At 44.2% G+C, this 14,692-nt stretch overlaps 1 protein-coding gene across 1 annotated transcript in view; it reads left to right on the top strand.

The window, feature by feature from the left end:
- The window catches only part of AGBL4 (AGBL carboxypeptidase 4), a 1,345,014-nt gene that overhangs the window by 983,092 nt on the left and 347,230 nt on the right, over positions 1-14,692 (top strand). The gene's annotated exons all lie outside the window — the stretch shown is intronic.

The following is a 14,692-nucleotide window of genomic DNA, read 5'->3' as shown; positions in this document are numbered from 1 at the left end:
GCACAGAGGAAGAGCATCTAAGTCGATCCCAGAGGTCAGAGAAGGCTTATCGATGAAATAACCTTGCATCACCTCATACCTTTGTGCTTGACAATTACTTCAGTCAACAGATGGAAGTAATCTTGCATTGCTAAAATTTGCAAAAAGAGCGTGAGCTAACTAGTTAAGAGAGGATGGTAGCTAGAAGAATGTGGCAGGCAAAGAAACAGCACATACGAAAACAAAAAGGATAGGTGCTGTGGTGCAACCAGTTAAGCTACCAGTTGGGACACTTGCCTCCCATACTGGAGTGCCTGAGATTGAGTTCCACTTCTGCCTCTGCTTCCCATCCAGCCTCCTGCTAATGTACCTGGGAGGCAGCAGATGATGACTGAAGTACTTGGATTCTTGCCACCCAAATGACAGACTTGGGTCCAGTTACTGGCTCTAGGCTTTGGCCTGGCCCAGCCCTGGCTACTGTGGGCCCTCTCTATTGCTGTTCCTGAACACCCACCCTCTGTGTCTCCTCTGCTGTTCCTTTGCCTGTCACATCCTCTAATCACAATCCTCCCTCCACGAGCTGCCTCCTTCTCTCTTCTCCTTTTTAACATTAGCTACCTCCCTCTCTGTGTCATTCTGCCTTTCAAATAAATAATAAAATTTTTAAAAAAGGCATGAAGGAACATTATGAGATATTGCCTCATATGTGTCAGAAGGGCTTTTGGCAAAACGACCAAAGATAGCAAGTGTTGGTGAGGATGTGGGAATAAAGGATCCCACGTACACTATTGGTGGAAATATACATTAGTATAGCCAATATGGAAACAGTATTGAGGTTCCTCAAAAAAATTAAAACTATAATTCAGCAACCTTACTTCTGGGTAAGATTGAAATCAAAAAGTAAGAGAAATGAAACCAAAATGGTAAACAGATATTGGAACTCCCATGTCTGCCAAAGCATTATTCACAATAGCAAAAATATAGAATCAACTTAAATGTCTGTTAATAAGTGAATGAATAAAGAGAGTGTGATACATATACACAAGGAAATACTATTCTTCCTTAAAATTAAAGGAAGTCCTGGCCGGCACCATGGCTCACTAGGCTAATCCTCCGCCTGCGGCACCGGCACTCTGGGTTCTAGTCCTGGTTGCGGTGCCGGTTCTGTCCCGGTTGCTCCTCTTCCAGAACAGCTCTCTGCTGTGGCCTGGGAAGGCAGTGGACGATGGCCCAAGTGCTTGGCCCCTGCACCCTCATGAGAGACTAGGAGGAAGCACCTGGCTCCTGGCTTTGGATCGGCACAGCGTGCCGGCCATGGCAGCCATTTGGGGGATGAACCAACAGAAGGAAGACCTTTCTCTCTGTCTCTTTCTCTCTCACTGTCTAAATCTGCCTGTCAAAAAAAAATTAATGGAAGTCCTGCCATTTGTGAGACCATGATGAACCTGGAAGCCATTATGCTATGTGAAATAAGGCAAGCACAGAAAGGCAAATACTACAGGATCTCATTTCCATGTGGAAGCTAAACAAGTTGAACTGCGAAGCAGAGAATAGAAAGGTGATTGTCAATGGCTAGGCAATAGGGGGTGGCCAGTGAGGACACAGTGGTCAACGAGTTTCAGTGAGACAGAAGGAAGAAGTTCTGGGGCTCTAGTGTTCAGCTTGGTGACTGTAGTTTTACTTGAGCATTGCCAGGAGAATAGGTTTTAAATGTTTTTATCACAAACAATGTAAGCATGTGAGGTGACAGATGTGTTAATTGCCTTGATTTAGTCAGTTCTCCATGGATAGATGCATTGAAACATCCCGTTGTACACTGTAAATACAATTTTTTTCAATTAATACCTCAATAAAGTTGAGGGAGAATCCTAACAGTAAAAATAAGAGAACAAAATTTAAAAGAGAAGACATTGAGGCCTGAGGAGAGCAAGGTTACTCAGAAACAAAGGAGAACAGCCCTGCTGGGCCTCAGAGAGGCGTGAGTGAGTGTGGAGCCTGTCGAGGCAGGCAGAGCGCAGGACCAAGCTGGATAGTTTAGACGGCATTTTATCAATGGAGATGGGCGCTGAATGTCAGATTTGCATTTTGAAAGTTCACACTGGTTTTGGGGTCAAGAGTGAATTGAGGGAAGTGAAACTAGAGTCTGGGAGACCTCCTTATAGCTGTATGATTACAGATAAATTCCTTTACATTTCTGAACCTCGACTGCTTACTCTAGAAAATAAAATTGGGAAACATGCCTCATAATATCACATGGCTAAGTGAGCCAATACACGCTAAGTGTCTAGCCCAGGTTAAGTGCTTACCTGTGATCACCTTCCACTCTACCCAAGGGCTTAGCACAGAGCTACGTATACAATAGGTGCTAAGCAATGAATTTCCCTGGCTGATTTACTGACTACTATCCACTATAAGCATCAGAATAAATTACCCCAAGACAATTCTAGATGGGGAGTAGACAGTTCTACGCAGTGCCTTGTACACCTTAATCTGAACTACAACAATCTTTCCCACAAGTTTTTGGAGGGAAACATATCTGTATTGGACAAAAGCTCCCAAAAACAAAAACAAAAAAAGAATGCACTTGTAATTAGTGGGTCCAAGTATATGGACTGTGTTCTGAGAGAAATCCTTTCGGCCAAAAGAAACAAGCCAATAGTGTTTCCTTTCTCAAGGCCTCTTGGGAGATCCTGCCTAGCTTTCTCTGCGGGTAAGAAGAATATCTTTTCTCAAATGGGGGAGGCTCCGGGACCCTGTGTCCTCTGCAGCATCTTGGAAGTGAAAATCTGGGAGATCATGGAAAAGAGGCCTGCCCAGTCAGCGCCCTTGATGTGCACAGCTCCTCATGTTTGGTGGGAAGTGATATCATTAATCCTCAAGGGGGGTTAAAGAAGAGGAAATCAGAGCATCCTTAAACCCTCATACGTGTTTCCAAGTGTGGGAAACTCATTATTTAGGGAAAGCATGTCATCTGATGCCAAGTGGGTATCTCCAGTGCCACCAAAGATGGAAAACTGCTAACAAGAGAGGGAATATCCCCTGGGAGCTTCAGAAGCCAACAAAAGTGAAACAAAAACAGACAGAAAAACAAAAGCTATAATTCTTGAAAGGCAATGTGAAAAGTCAACTCTTACATAGAAAATACAATAAATGAACAAGATAATGAAAAAGAGTTCGGACACACTAAATTATTGCTCAATAAAAAGACAATTAAAATACTAACCAGATATCCAATGATATCTATTATATTAAGAAAAATATTTTACAAATTATAATCCCCCATACTAGCAAAGTTACAATAAAATCTTTCTCTCACATATAATTCATGGGAGTGTAACTGGGAATTGTCCTACTGGAAACCAATTTGGCACAGTGTACAAAGAGTAATGAAAAGGTGCAGACTTTCTGGCCCAGTAATTCCACTCTTGAGTATTCATCCCAGGCAAATAATCTAATCCAAACAAAGGGAAAAGTTGCATTCAGGAAAATGTTTATTGTAATGCCATTTATAATACCAAAATAACAGTAGACAAAATGTCTTATATTTAAGTAAACTATGCACTTTCATTAAATTTAACATTGTCATTAAAATAATTTTAAATATTATAAAATAATATTATAAAATAATAATTGGTAACTCTTATGTTATAATATAACCTCAGAGTAATAGAAGATAGAGAGTAACAGCGTATTTATGCCCTGATTACATCTTTTCTAAACATGATTATCAGCTATGCATTATAAACACAGAGACTTAGATAAGGACTAGAAAACGGCATGTGAAAAATAAAATTAGCTGCTGGGAAGTGGAGATTTTGCATGTGTTTTTCTTTTATTGTTTAACAATAAATTCTATGGGAATAGTGTTTTTAAGAGCATGGGGTTCATAGACAATTTAAATCTTAGCTCCATCACTTCCTAGCTATGTGACTTCAGGCAATTTACTTAACTTCTCTGAACTTCAATTTCCTCATCTCTAAAATGAGGTTAAATGTTTGTACCTGCGTATGAGAATATTGTGAAGATAAAATGATTAAACAAATAGGGGCCGGCGCTGTGGCACAGTGGCTTAACGCCCTGGCCTGAAGTGCCGGCATCCCATTTGGGTGCTGGTTCAAGACCCGGCTGCTCCACTTCCAATCCAGCTCTCTGCTATGGGCAGTCCTTGGGCCCCAGAGGAGGCTCCTGGTTCCTGGCTCCTGACTTCAGATCAGCACGCCTCAGGCCGTTGTGGCCAACTGGGGAGTGAACCATCGGATGGAAGACCTCTCTCTCTTTCTCTCTCTCTGTCTCTCTGACTTTCAAATAAATAAGTAAAAATCTTTTAAAAAATGATTAAACAAATAAAGCACCTGTTCCAGAGTAGATATTCAATAAAAGCATTTTACTTTGTAATTAACTCTTTTTTTTTAAAAGACTTACTATTTTATTTATTTGAAAGACAGAGTTACCGAGAGAGGTAGAGACAGAGAGAAAGGTCTTCCATCCGCTGGTTCACTCCCCAATTGGCTGCAATGGCTGGAGCTGTGTCGATCCGAAGCCAGGAGCCAAGACCTTCTTCCGGGTCTCCCACGTGGGTGCAGGGGCCCAAGGACTTGGGCCATCTTCTACTTCTTTCCCAGGCCATAGCAGAGAGCTAGATCAGAAGAGGAACAGCCGGGACTAGAACCGGCACCCATATGGGATGCCGGTGCTGCAGGCCAGGGCATTAATCTGCTGTGCCACAGCACCAGCCCCTTAACTCTTTTCTAGAAAAATGTTTGTTGAAAGATACAATTGAAATAAATTCAAAATAGATTAGGAAAGATAGGAAAAGGAAAATAAGGGCAGTTCAATAAATGTTAATTCCCTTCACTTTCCCAGTTCCTACCTGTAAATTGTGATGGGATTTAAGAATATTCTGGCTACATTGATGGGAAATCAGAGATGAATGGTGCTTGTTTTTCAAAATCTATTCATTCAATCTCAAAAAAAATATCCTATTTTTACACACACGTACACACACACACACTCACCACTCTTATCAGACTTTAAGGTATGTCCCTGGAGTTCCACAAAAATAATATTTTGGTCTTTTCTGTGGTGAACAAATTTGCTTTCCCCACTTAACAATAGGTATCATTTTGCTTTTAATTATAGGTTGTTATTATGCATTGCTTTTATTTGGCAAAGATGTTTGTTTCAGGAAAATTAATTTAGACAGTTCCATTTTTCAAGCAACAATACCTTCTGTCCCAGGCTTACAAAGAACAATTAGATCTGGATTCCTTCCCCACATCAAGCTGGCAGTTTCTTGTGGAAAGTCGCGGTCGATCAGTGTGGAATGGAGCTTCCATGAGAGCCAGTCAAATGCAGAAAATAGACTTTTATGGCCTGGCACTTTTACTTCCTGCAGTATATATAACTCTGACATCGGGCAGAGGCATTACTCTGGCTGGGCAGGAGCACAGATTAACGTTACCTCACATTCAGTGCCAGAGTTCTATTCTGAATGTCATGATATTTTTCACAGGAACTCCACAGTTTCGTGCAATTCAGCAAACATGACGGAGGGCCTGTTTTGTGCCAAGTACTGTGGTAGGAGCTGGAGATACCGAACTGAATCACACAGCATCCTTGGAGCTCACATTCAGATGACTCAGACAGATAATTGCAACACACAGTCAATAATGTTTGTGGCCAAGGGTAGAAGAAGGAGGCGCGGGGGGAGCCTTGAGGGGGCACCTAACCCAGCCTGGGGAGCAGACGTGATGTCCAGGGGGTCAGGACATAGACAAGAAAAGATATAGGAAGAAAGCAGGAAGGAAAGGCTTTCCAAGTAAGAGGTCTGGGGGTTAAAAATAAAAGTCTTAGCAGACTCTGTGCTATTTACCCAGGGCTTTCGTGTTAAGCACAAGACTGACTGCTGTGCCAGCAGGTGTGGTTAAACCCATTGCAAAATATTTGACTGGCTTGCCCATGGTCACTAGGACAATATGCGGAGGACACAGGTTGAGAGAAGGGAAATTGTTGTCTCCTACAGCAAGTAAGTGGCAGAACTGGGACTAGAACATGCAGCTCTGGCTCTCGTGTGTTTCTGCTCCATCGTTTCATGCAGTCCTCACCACATGCCTGTGTGGAGCTGCAGGGAACAGCTCTGCGCACTTCTGAAGGTCAAGGAGAACGGGAACTCTCACTAGAGTGTGATGGGATCTCTGTGGAAGTCACAGCCTCCAAACACAAAGCAAGGTGCAGGGAGATGAGCAGGTCCCCTCCCCTCTGTGGCCTGTTTGTTTCTTCAAAAAGAAGTCGTGGTGATAGTGGATGTCCATAGTCCCCTGTTCTGACATTCCAGCAGGCTTTACAGAATTTACACACACATACATACACACACATACACACACACACACACTGGGGATTGACAACCCTAATTCTAAACTCTGATTCCACAAAAGAAGCAGGACTTATTCAAGACATATAAAGATAATTTATAGTCTTGGAACTTACTCTAGTAACAAGTCAAACATCACATCTGCCACAATTTCTCAGGGCCCTATCAGGGAATCACCATAGGGAGAACAAAGATATATGAAAAACACTCAGTTTCCAACAGGCAGGGGTGAGAGACTGAGAGAGAAGTAGAGGTGAAGAGAAACAAAAAAAGGCTACTATGTAAGCACCTGGCCTGTAACATGAGACTAGCCGCATCATGGGGTGCTTGGGTGCAGCGAAGCCTGTGGGTGCTCTGGGCAGGCATTTGTCAGCCTTGAGCTTCCCTCCCTGTCGCTTTCAGTGCCAAATCTGTTCTTGCAGCTCCCCACACAGCTGGAGCAGAGGGGAGGAAAGAAACTGGTGTGCAGGTCTCTGACTCAGAACTCCTCCCGCTCCCCCTTCTGGCCTGGGACTTGCCTCCAGAGCAGGGAAGGAAAGGCCGTCCAGCGCCAGCCCCCAGGACATATGGCGTTTCTCTCCAACAGCGGGGAGGTTTCAGCAGTTTATCCACCCCTCTTCAGGAACCTGATCTAGGCTTCTGTATTCAATCATTTCGCACATATTTAGACAGAGCCCGCTCTGCCAGGGGACCTGAGCACTGCCCTTTCTGCCATGCAGCTTAGAATGTAATGGGAATGGCATTAATCAAATAAAAACATGGGCAAATATAGAATTTCCAACGGTGAGCACTGTGAGGAAAAGTACAAAAGATCACATTTGAGTAGCAGCTACTGCCAGTCTGGTGCACGGAGGGTGATCCAGGTGTGTGGCTCACGCTGCTCCTCTGCCTGAAAACCTGGGACCCAGCAGAGGTCCTTCCTCATCCCGCACAGCTACGTGCTCTTGCAGTCCACTGAGGAAAGGCTCCACAGGCACACAGTGTGAGCTTGAATCTAGGTTTTTCCACTGAGCAGTCGTGACCTTGGGCAAGGAACCAGACCTCTCAAGCCTCAGTTTCCCCGATTGTAAAAGAGGCCAGTAATACCTGCCTCCGAGGGCTCTTGTGAGGTCTGGCACATACCAAGTGCTCAGCAGATGGCAGCTGCTCCCACGGCTGCTGCTGTTTATTCTACTTTGCCAAGTGTCGTTGCAGTGTCAGGCGTGGCTCTCCATTTCTGCTTGGTCTGCTTTGGTGCATCCCGCCAGAGGCTGAGCCACAGCACTCTTGTAAATTGTCCTGGGAATGAAAGACACAGGTGTGTCTGGTTTCCCCAGTAACAGGAAGCTCCAGGAGCAGAAACTGCTCTGCAAAATGTGTTGAAGCAGTCCCACGTGCACAGCCCCAGGTTTTGCCTGCTACCCCACTCCACTTCCCACGGGATTTAAGCACTACTCGCGCAGTGGGCTTCTGTGTCAGCCTTGCCTGATGATCACTCTCTTCCTGAGTAAAAGGCTAGTGCATTTTTTATTATTCTGATGGGGGCATTTGCCACAAAAGAAGGGTGAGCTTCAGCCACTGCTCAACTTCCCCTAGAAGGTCAGAAGCATTGAGAGGATTCTTGGGAGTAACATCTTCATATCAGCAGGGGTTTGAGAAATGCTTTGAACCCTCGTCATACTTCCTCTGGTAGTTTTCTTTCTTTCTTTCTTTGTTTTCTTGAAGATTTGTTTATTTTTTGTAAGAGTTACAAAGAGAGATGGAGAGACAGAGAGAGATCTTCCATCCACTGGTTGACTTCCCAGATGACCACAATAGCCAGAGCTGGACCAGGTAGAAGCCAGGAGCCAGCAGCTTCATCCTGCTCTTTCACATGGGTGGTAGGGACCCAAACACTTGGACCATCTTCCCCTGTTTTCCCAAGCCATTAGCAGGGAGATGGATCAGATGTGGAGCATCCAGGAGAGGAACCAGTGCACTTATGGGATGCTGGCATTGTGGGAGGCAGCTTTATCCACTACATCACAGTGCCAGTCCCCTCCTGCAGTTTTCTTGAGGGCACTTACCATAATTGGCATCCATTCATATTGTATGATGGTTTGTTTATATTCCAGTCTTCCCACACCTCACTATTAGTTAGCTCTTTGAGTACAGGGACTGTCTTTCTCACTCTATCCCCAACAAAATGCCTAGGACATGTATAGGAAACATGTCATTGATATTTGTTGAATTAACACATAAGTCAATGGGTGTTAATTAATTATGGAGTGGAGACAAGGAAAGCTGGGTTGTTCAACAAGAACAGAGGTGGAAAGAAGGCCTTGTCAAGGACAGGAGCTGAGGTGGGGAGCAGGGAAGTGATGGTGTACAGAATGGTCAGGCAGATGTAGAACCAGAATCCCGCTGCAGTGGGAGATGGCCCTGAGCTTAGTTCCTGAACAGTGCTTCCCAGGCCTCCATGATCTCCAATGCCTCTCTTCACAGAGGTACCTGGTCCTACCTCTCTCCTGCCACCTGCCAAGTGAGAGACCAAAACAGTCAAGCCCAGCTTTATTGTCTGAAGTTCCTCCTAAAAGTAATAGGTTCTTTTCATTGGTTTTCCAAATAAAAGCTTATTTTATAATATAAAATCTGCTTTTATTAAATAACACAATAAAACTTGTGGGAATTTTTCATATTCTCCTTGAATGCCAAGCTAAGACATGTAATATTTGTCAAAAATGCAATGGGGATCATTAAATTATTGAAATAAGGGATTGAGTTTAATTTAGAGTGATTAATCCTGTAGCCACTGAGGAGAGTAGATTGGAATAGGAGAGATGAGAAGCAGTACCCTTAAGACAGAGGCCAGCACCATGTAAAATATTTTCTAAGGAGTGAGCTATGTTTCAAGATAGGATAGAGAGGGGGCACGGGACCCCCAGAGGTCTTCAGAGTGTCTATGGCTAGTGGAGGGGAGAAACTGAGTCTGGGGGAGGAAGAAGGTTTGCAAGAAAAGGAGGTGGCTGAACCCTGAGACCAAATGTGTGCCTCTGTCCCTGTGGACCACGCTTCCAGAGGGTGCTGATCCCTAGGTCCACCTCACAATAGCGGTCCTCTGAAGTGATAGGAAAGGCCCAGGAATTACTGTTGCTCTTGTCTAAATCATCTTCAGTCTGTGCTGTGAAAGACTGACTTTTTCCAAAACACAGAGAGCAAAGCAGAACACATAATCAGTGACTATTCTCTTCTACCACGCAGAACCCCACACATCCAAGCAGCCCAGAGTTCCCAGAACACCATGTCCCATCTCATTCTAGGAAGTGATTGCAATGCAGTCGTGACCAAAATAAAAAGTCCATTTTTAACCTTAGCTTCACCACTACCCATCCAGATGAAGCAGGCCAGCTTCTCTGTGGCCCAATTCCTGAATTCCCAATACAGAAACAGAGAGGGTCTTGAGGAAAAAGTTATAGGAGCAGCGTGTGAGTGTTGTATATGCTTGTGTGTCTCTGAAAGAGAAGGGGCTAACACCAAAGACCTCTTCTACTGGGTGGTAGGTGGTAGTTCAAGTTGTCATCTTGCTAACAGGCAAAACAGCAAGTCTTTCCTGAGCAGCATCTATTGGTCAGGTGATGAGCTAGCCTCTAGGAGCAGAGAAGTTAAGGAGTCACAGCTCCCTGACCTCAGGGAACCATTCAACTAGAAGAGAGGGTGCAGGAGAGAACAGGCTCTCCAACCAAGCCAAGGTCAAGATCCAGCCCAGCCTTGGCAGAAAAAAGACTCCACAGAAGAGGTGGCATGTGAGTTAAGGACCAAACAACAAATAGGACTTAGCTATACAAAGTAGACTGGATGTGGGTTGCTTCTCCAAGCAGGTGAAGCAACATAAGCAAAGGCCTGGAGAGGAAATTACAGCTTATTTGAGGACTGAAGTGGTCCATCACTACTGGAGATCCAATGGCGAGAACAGGCCCTGGAAAGCAGCGGCCATGGCATGGAAGACCTCCAATAACTGCTAAAGTTTAAACTTTATCCCGTAGGAGCCCTGGTGAGTTTTAAGATGTGCATTCTAGAAAATTCACTTTAACTGCAGTGTGGAGGATTAACGGGATGAACTAGGCAAGACTAGAAGCAGGGAAGCCAATTAAGAAGCTGTTATATAAGGCTACGTGCCAGATGGTAAGAGGCGCAAAGTCTCAGCCTGAGTTAGCAAAGAACTAGAGCTCGCCCTCAGAAATCTAGTTCTCAACCAGTCTGCCTGTTACCCCTTTGTTACTGTGCATCTCTCCTTCCAGTTAGTCCTCTAGAGTTGGTTTATACTGTTTTTATGGTTAGGTACCTAACTGCCACCAGCTTATACAACATAATTAGGATAACACAGCTCAGAGGTTATGAAATCAGGATTCATACCTTTACTTGATTTTAAGTCCAGTGCTCATTCTTTGGAATGCTTCCTGTAATTACAATCAGAGAGGCTTCAGATATGGAAAAAAAAAAAAGAGTATCTTCCTGGTTGGATATTGCTCCTGTGTCTTTAGTCTTTATCTATATGAGTAAGCAACAGTACCTGGACTTTTCCAGCTGTTTTGAGTAACAACATAACTAAGTGGTATTCTATTGATGTCTTCTTGGTTTTTTTTTTTTTTTTTTGACAGGCAGAGTGGACAGTGAGAGAGAGACAGAGAGAAAGGTCTTCCTTTTGCCGTTGGTTCACCCTCCAATGGCCGCTGCGCTGATCCGAAGCCAGGAGCCAGGTGCTTCTCCTGGTCTCCCATGGGGTGCAGGGCCCAAGCACTTGGGCCATCCTCCACTGCACTCCCTGGCCACAGCAGAGAGCTGGCCTGGAAGAGGGGCAACCGGGACAGAATCGGTGCCCCGCCCGGGACCAGAACCCGGTGTGCCCGCGGCGCCGGCTGATGTCTTCTTGTTTAATGCTACCTTACCTGAAAAGGGTTAGAAAAAAATAATAAAGGAAGTAAAAAGATATTAGTTATGACATTAAAAATATGTGACTTACACACTTATACTTCAAAATAAAGACTGAGCCGAGGGACAAGTGTTGTGGCACAACAGGTTAAGTAACTGCTTGGGACACTCACATCCCATGTCAGAGTGTCTGGGTTCAAGTCCCACCTTGGCTTTCCAATCAGCTTCCTGCTAGTGTACATCCTGGAATACATCAGATGATGGCTCAAGTCCTTGGGTCCCTGCCACCCACATGGGAATGCAGGAGGGAGTTCCTGGCTCCAAGCTTCTGCATGAATCAGCCCTAGTTGTTGTAGGCATTTGGGGAGTAAATTGTTAGTTGGAAAATCTCTTTCTCTCTCTCCCTCTCCCTCTCCCTCTCCCTCTCCCTCTCCCTTTCCTTCTCTGTAACTGTGACTGTAAAATAAATAAATAAATCTTTTTAAAAAAAAGTGCCTATAAAAGGTCCCAAATTCCTAGGCAAAGTTTCTAATTTAGACCCACTTTCAGTACATCTACCCTTGAGACAGTTAGCTTTAATCAGAGGTGAAGTGACATTGTATTAACCAAACAACACTGGAGACATAGGGGAATGAATAATGGATAACTCCTGAAGCAGTGATGCTGGTAGACAAGTCCTTAAGCTTCACTTTGGATGCCCTGGCAATTGGGATGGTACAAACTCAGGGGTTACTCCTATTGACCTTGGAATCGCCATCCTGTGTTTCTATGGCCTCATGATCAGCATTCCCTACACAGTATTTAATTACAAAAACGGGTTCCTTCAGAATGGCCAGGGAGCACCACTTTTATCAGGAAAGGCCAGATGCAGGGCTGTTACACAGCTAGCAGTAAGATTGACCCAACGTGGCAACATGACCCACACCTCACCAGGAATCCAAGGAATGCCACACAAGCAAACGTGGACACATTCCCCTCTGTCTAGATGTGGAATTCCTTTACCTGAGGATAGGCATCCTCTCTCCCACCCCAGACACACACACACACACATGCACACACACAAATACCATTTCCACGCATATGAAGACTCTACCTTCTTTACATAGTAGCTTTTGGTCAGTTCAACGACCAGCAACCCCTACCTGCCTACCAAACCTGCTGCCTGCCTCACTGACTTTACTTCCTCCTGCTAATATTACATATCCCACCACCCAGGCAGTTCATGTATCAACTCCATCAAGCCCCTCTCACTTTGTAACTAATTACCATAATTTAGTAATTCTTTATGTCTACTTTGTAGCTAAGTATTTAGAACTTACTGTGCATTATTGCTTAAATCCCATTAATCATGTGCTGTATTTTTACAAATGCCAGTTTCCATTGCAAACTCAAATAATTATGGAAGGTAGACTAATAATGAAATGTTTCAGTTTCATTTCATTCCCTTTAAATTTGAAGGACTTTGAGGAAATTATTTGAATATTCCAGTTTCTTATCTGGAAAGTTGTAGAGGCATTCTGGAGCATACACCTTTGCTATAGTTTGCATATAGAACAGGTAGACTTTACAATCCTATCTTAAGAGCTACAGGTTAAAACAATATAGCCTTCACTTATCTGCTTGTGCCACTAGGTGGTGCACATATATGTTAGTGAACTGTAGGTTAAATGGACTTGTCACAAGGTTAGATTTACTTAATCTCCACAGGGTAATACAAAAGAGCTGTAAGAGTCTGGGTGACATAGAGACTCTAGAGGCAAAAGTAAAGGAGAGGTATTGCTGACAGCAGATATGGTGGGAGAAAAAACCTAAAGGCAAGAAACCTTAAAGATGTGGCAGAGGATGTCTTAATGAGGCAGGAGTAAGTGCACTATTCATGCTGATCCATTGCTAATTAACAAAGTCATTGCAAGTTGAACAAGTTGACATCAAACATCCCTTCCAGATCTTTGCTTAGGACACCGGAGGCACAGAAATGAAATTGCATAGCCTTGTCCCCAAGTGAGAGGGACAAGGAAACAGACAAGACAAAATGCAAGATAGAAAAGATAGGTTTTACAGGATGCACTGGATCAATGAGTATGAAATACTCTTTCTGTTCTGAGGAAGGGAGAGAAGGGGATGGTGTGCAACAACTGTCATGGAGATCTTGAGAGGTGAGGAGGGATTCCCCAGGAAGATGACAAGAGAATGGGCAGAGAGTTCAGCATAAGCAAGGCAGAGGTTTGAAAGGATAACGTGGATTTGGGGTTAGTTCAGCTGGGTTCAACAAGGCTACTCTAGGCCACACACTGATACAACTGAGATGAATAATAAAAATTCTAGGCACTTAATAAATAGATGTTCCAATCATCTTAAGACGCTTCTTATCTGGCGAGGAAGACTCACACATACACAGGAAATTGCAATTTGAGAGGATATCTTAAATATGGTCCCTTTTAAATTCTGACTCTGTCATTGGACCCCACCCCCTCCTCACCCCCAACCTCCCACCATGTCCTGGCTCCAGGGATTCTCAGAGAACTCCTTACACCAGAAGAGAGAGCCCACAAGGGCAGAAGCTGTTGCATTTGGCTCAGTGCCCCTGATGTATTTCAGCCTCACTTGTTCGTTTTAGAGTTGTGAAGTTTGAGGCCATTCAGTAGGTTACACAAAGCCACACCGAGGAGCCAAGACACAAGCCCAAACCTGTCTGACTCCTGAGGGGTTTTCTTGTATTTTTTTTTTCTACTGGACCCTGGGCGCAGAGTCACCAGTTACCAACATCTTAATTTGGAAACAGACACTTTGCAGGTAAAACAGACCACCTTCTGCAGCTGTGATCATCACAAAGTCAAGGTTATGGAAAAATAAGAACACAATAGACTCTTCCCTAATGCATGAGGAAAGTGCCAAGCCACACAGGTTGGCCTTGGCAAAGGCAGCTGGAGCCAATTTTCCTACTGGCCCAGCTCCGTGTTTGGGAGGGAAGGGGATCTGGTTCCAGCATTCCTTCTCAGCAGCGTGAGTTTGTGTTTCATTTCAGCAGAAGAATGTGCGCTCCCTATGTAGATCAATGACATCTTGGAGTTGCATTGTTTGCTTGAAAATGTCAAGTGGAATGAGTTACAAGCTGGCAGGAAAATAGGGATGTGTGATGGTGGGGCCCTGAAAGGATACAGACTTGCTTTTAGGCCCATGAGAAGTCACAAAAGCAAGGGGTATAGGGATCTTATAGAAGATTTGACTGGGGCACATCAAAGTTAAATGGAGGAGACTGACAAGGAGGTAAAGGCAGGTGAGGTGGAATATGGCCAAGGGACTCACAGGATGAAATACCAAGCCATGAGAAACTCCTGCTTTTTGTATCCTGGAAAAATGGTTCTCAATGTGGAGTTTTTTGTACTCCTTTTAAGAAAAAAAAATCATACAGAACTCTAGACTACTTATGGAAACACAAATGTAGAAAAGAAAGAG

The sequence above is a fragment of the Lepus europaeus genome, chromosome 5 (assembly GCF_033115175.1).
Source record: "Lepus europaeus isolate LE1 chromosome 5, mLepTim1.pri, whole genome shotgun sequence".
Lineage (NCBI taxonomy): Eukaryota > Metazoa > Chordata > Mammalia > Lagomorpha > Leporidae > Lepus > Lepus europaeus.
This window is presented reverse-complemented; position numbering and strand designations above follow the sequence as displayed.